Source organism: Globicephala melas, chromosome 11 (genome assembly GCF_963455315.2).
Source record: "Globicephala melas chromosome 11, mGloMel1.2, whole genome shotgun sequence".
NCBI classification, from domain to species: Eukaryota; Metazoa; Chordata; class Mammalia; order Artiodactyla; family Delphinidae; genus Globicephala; species Globicephala melas.
The window spans coordinates 63,866,828-63,872,265 of record NC_083324.2 but is presented as its reverse complement, the minus strand read 5'-3'; the positions used below and the strand labels follow the sequence as shown (position 1 = coordinate 63,872,265).

The following is a 5,438-nucleotide window of genomic DNA, read 5'->3' as shown; positions in this document are numbered from 1 at the left end:
ATGTACCCCCTGCCCCTCTCCTCTCAGCTTCCCCCACTATCAAATCCAGTACCATAGTGGTACATTTGCTACAATCAATATTTGTACAGTTTAAAAATTTTTTTATTTTGAACTAATTTTAGACTTAGAGAAAAGTTACAAGAATAAAGAGTTTTCTGATATCTTCACCTTGCTTCCCTTAATATTAATATCTATATAATCGAGAATAGGAAGTTAACATTGGTATAATATTATTCATTAAACTACAGACCTTACTTTTATATGAATTTCCCACTAATGTCCCTTTTTGCTTCCAGGATCTGATCCATGATCCCACATTGCATTTAGTTGTTATTTCTGCTTAGTCTACTTCAATCTGTAAGCTTTCCTCATCTTTTTTTTTTTTTTTTTTTTTTTTGCCACACTGAACGGCTTGTGGGATCTCATTTCCCTAATCAGGAATTGGACCTGGGCCCTTGGCAGTGAAAACACAGAATCCTTACCACTTGACTGCCAGAGAATTCCTTGGAATTTTTTTCTTGAATTTTTTTTTTAATTGAAGTATAGTTGATTTACAATATCATGTTAGTTTCAGGTGTACAGCACAGTGATTCAGATATATCTATCTATCTCTCTCTATATATATCTTTTCCAGATTCTTTTCCCTCTTTTCCCTTATAGGTTATTATAAAATATTGAGCATAGTTCCCTGTGCTATACAGTAGGTCTTTGTTGGTTATCTATTTTTCTTCATCTTTTATGACACAGATCAAAATATTTTTTTAATGAGCAAGCCAAAACAATTTTCTTTTAAAGGATGAATGAAGTTGGAAGACTTATGCTACCTGATTTCAAGTCTATCTATAAAGCAACAGTACCAAGAAAGTGTGCTGTTGGTGTAAGGATAACACTACAGATCAGTGGAAGAGAAAAAAGAGCCCAGAAGTAGAGCCACTGATGTGTGATCTATTAATTTTCAACAAAGCTAATTCAATGCAGAAAGAGTAGTCTTTTCAACAAATGATGCTGGAAGAACTAGATATTCGTTTGAAACAAAAAGAATCTCAATCCTTATACCACACACAAAATTTAATTTGAAGTCGCTCATAGACATAAGTGTAAAAGTTAAAACTAAAAAAATTCACAACGTTCATTGCAGCTCTATTTACAATAGCCAGGACATGGAAGCAACCTAAGTGTCCATCGACAGATGACTGGATAAAGAAGATGTGGCACATATATACAATGGGATATTATTCAGCCATAAAAAGAAACGAAATTGAGTTATTTGTGGTGAGGTGGATGGACCTAGGGTCTGTCATACAGAGTGATGTAAGTCAGAAAGAGAAAAACAAATATCGTATGTTAACACATATATATGGAATCTAAAAAAAAGGTCATGAAGAACCTAGGGGCAGGACAGGAATAAAGATGCAGACATAGAGAATGGACTTGAGGATACGGGGAGGGTGAGGGGTAAGCTGGGACGAAGTGAGAGAGTGGCATGGACATACATACACTACCAAATGTAAAATAGATAGCTAGTGGGAAGCAGCCGCATAGCACAGGGAGATCAGCTCTGTGCTTTGTGTCCACCTAGAGGGGTGGGATAGGGAGGGTGGGAAGGAGACACAAGAGGGAAGAGATATGGGGATATATGTATATGTAGAGCTGATTCACTTTGTTATACAGCGGAAACTAACACACCCTTGTAAAGCAGTTATACTCCAATAAAGATGTTTAAAAAAACCCCAAAAAACTAAAAAAATGGGAATCCCCTGGTGGTCCAGTGGTTAGGACTCTGCGCTTCCACTGCAGGGGGCATGGGTTCTAACTCTGGCCCAGGAACTAAGATCCCACAAGCCATGCCGGGGGTGGAGGGTGGGTACTAAAAAATCTTCTAAAGGAAAACGTAAGAGGATATTCTCGTAAGCTTGGGCTAAGCAAAGATTTCTTAGGACACAAAAAGCACAGGTCACTTAAAAAATTAACAAATTAGTCTATTAATAAATTAACTAATTGAAAACTTCTGGGGATAGCAGCCATCTTGCCTTCCATCAAAGGAGCCCCATCGTGCCCGGGGAAGGAAGACAGAAAATGAAAGAAGCATGTGAAACAGTGTCAGGGATCCAGAAACCCTCTTACCCTCTTCCCGTATTGTGCTTTCCCTAGAGCGCAGGGAATGTTATTCCATCTGTCTTTGCATTGTTTTGTGATATGAGGCTAAAGAGGAGTTGGGTAGTTGTTTGCCGTGTGTATTAGTATCTCTGGAGTGGTATTCAGAGACATTTGTGCCACTTTTATAAACGTAAAAAGTAACCTGATTAAAATAGCTTGATGCTTGTCAATATTAGATGTTCAGATTGAAATTCAATTTAAACAGGCAGAAAAAAGCCCTACATGTTGAACAGTATTCATATTCTTGCATGAATAAAATTATATCTTTGTGTTTAAAAAGAAAGAGAACTTCTGGGAGATTGGGATTGAGATACACACTCCTACACATAAAATAGATAACTAATAAGGACCTACTGTATAGCACAGGGAACTCTACTCAATACTCTGTAATGACCTATATGGGAAAAGAATCTAAAAAAAGAGTGGATAGGGAATTCCTTTGCGGTCCAGTGGTTAGGACTCTGAAGTCTCACTACCAAGGGCCTGGGTTCGATCCCTGGTTGGGGAACTAAAACCCCATGAGCCTCATGGTGCAGCCAAAATAAATAAATTAATTAATTAATTTTAAAAAAAGAGTGGGTATATGTATAACTGATTCACTTTGCTGTATACCTGAAACTAACACAACATTGTAAATCAACTAGACTCCAATAAAATTTATTTTAAAAAAAAGAAAGAAAGAAAGCTTCTAGTCTTCAAAAGCCATTGTTGAGAAAATAAAAAGATAAGCCACAGACTAGGAGAAAATATTCATAATATTTACATATATCTGAAAAAAGGACTGGTATCCAGATTATATAAATAACTCCTACAATTCAATATTAAGAAGCAAAATGATCCAGTTTTTAAAACAGGCAAAAGACTGAACTGTATACTTAAATATGGTTAAGATTGTAAATTTTATGGTGTGTATATTTTACCACAACTGAAAAAAAAAATTTAAATGGGCAGAAGATTTGAAAAAATCTTTCAGAAAAGAGGATATCAAAACATCAGGCCTTAGACCTTAAGTATATACAATGTTTATTTGTCAATCATACCTCATTAAAGCTGGGGGAAAGTTTTTTTTATTTAAAGTAATATTAATAACTGACTTTCTTGAGCACCTGCCATATGCAAGGCACAGCTCCAAACGCATCATTTATACAAACTCTTTGAATCCTTCCCACAACTCCACCAGGTTGGTACTGTTATTTCCAGCAAAGAAATGAAGAAAGCAAGGCACAGAGAGGCTAAGAGGCCCCACAGCTACAAAGTGGCAGAGGTTTGCCAGGCAGTGTAGCTCTCGATTCTGTGCTCTCAATTGCAGAGGTAAAGAGGCTCCAATGGGCAATGGGAGAGGAAACCCTCCCAAGGGAAGTGTGGCTGCCTTGCTTGTCCTGGTGGACTGTGCTGAGGAAGGAGGCCCAGCAGGAAGAGGAAATCGAGATAGACGTTTCAAAACCAAAATGCATCACAAGCTTCATTCATTTCCTAAAGAAATATTTACTGAGGCTCTCCTGTGTGCCAGGCACTGTCCCAAGCTGCTGAGGGTCCAGCCATCAGCACCACAGGCACAAATCCGTGCCTTTGTGGAGCTGAGATTCCAAACCTTCCCATGCCTCAGTTTTTCCAGCTGTAAAATGGGTACTCAAAAATGTATTGGGTTGGCCAAAAAGTTCATTTGGTTTAAATAAAAATAAAAGACACATTTTTCATTTTCACCAAGAATTTTACTGACTAATGTATTCACTAACTGAACAAACTTTTTGGCCAACCCAATAGTTAGGCAGTGAAAAAGAAAACGAGGGAGTATGAGAAATGCTCAGAGAGTTACAGGTGACAATGGATGAACCAGACCTTGACAGCAACATGGATCACCTCTGCAGGCAACAGATCCAACAGGCTGTCAACAGGTGGCATTCCCTGAACTCTGTCTGCAGTTTTTGCCTCCACATTGCTTATTATCAAATAATTCAGGAAAATAATCACGGCAGCCTCAGGCAAGTGAGGTCAGAGGAGCTGCCCCAAACAATGACAGGTAAAGAGGTGGTAGTCGATTAGGGAGAGGTCGTCTGCGGTGTGGTTTGCTCATGTAGAGGGGAGGGTCAGGCTCCATTTAGAGAATATCACACCCTCAGCCCCATGGCAACAGATGTGGGTGACGTGTGTGTGTGTGTGTGTGTGTGTGTGTGTCCGGGAATGTGTCAGCAGCCATCTACCTACAGATCACAAACTTGTATATGCCTTGGGAGCTATAAATGAAAATTCACAGCAGAGATGGCTCTTTCGAGGAGCTTTCCTCTGGAGTGGGAGGAGGTGTCATGCTACAGCATTAGGAAGCTATTCTAGATAGTGTCTATTGAGGACATCTGGTTTACTGTGGTCACAGCCAGGGCCTCACTGTACCTGGGCCCTAAGAGGGTGCCCTCCACTCTGTTCCCTGAGTCACAGAAATAGAGGCCACCATGCTGACCACAGAGGGCACTGCTCCCCAGGACTCCTTCCCTTTCCTCTGTGACCAGGGAGATTTTATTCAAGGCTCTGGAACCTCAAAAGAAAAGGAACTGCAACTAGAAAACCTCTACAAGGTAGTTTATTCATTTCCAATCTGGGGGGACTCCAGGGGGTCTCTGGGGACCTAGACCCTGACTTCCATTCTTCCATCTTTCCAGCAGCCCGCAGGATTTTATAGCTTCGCAAAGTCGGTGGTTCTCAATGTTGGTGGCTTTAAAACTGCTGCTGCCCATACCCGTGTTCACCAGAAAACATGTCGAAGTACATCCTTAGCAGTTTTATTTGTAAATTCTGGAAACCACTTAGGTGGAGGTCCATCAACTGGTAAATGGATGAACAAGTTGTGCTGTAGCTGTACAATGAAATGCCACGCTGCAACCAAAAGGAACAAAATACTGATGCCTGTGACGGGGATTCTCACAGACCTGATGATGAAGAGGGGCGGGTAGCCAGACACAAACCAATACGTACTGTGGTGACATCAGAATAGTGTGTATCTGGGAATGGGGGTGGGGCACTGACCAGAAAGGGAGACTTCTGGAGTACTGGTCATATCCTCTCTCGATCTGAATGGTAGTTAACATGGATTTACACACACACACACATACACACACACATAAAAATACATTGAGTTGTAACCTTAACATTTGTGCACTGTACTGTAAGTATACTACATATCGAGAAAAATTAAAAAGCAAAATACTGGGGGAATTCCCTGGTGGTCCAGTGGTTAGGACTCTGCGCTGCCACTGAAGGGGACCCAGGTTCCATCCCTGGTCAGGGAA

The 5,438-nt window shown here is 40.3% G+C and overlaps 1 non-coding gene across 1 annotated transcript; it reads left to right on the top strand.

The window, feature by feature from the left end:
- Positions 1-5,365: 5,365 nt before the first annotated feature.
- On the top strand, positions 5,366-5,438 carry TRNAG-GCC (transfer RNA glycine (anticodon GCC)). Its single transcript has one exon. It is a non-coding gene; the product is annotated as a tRNA-Gly (tRNA).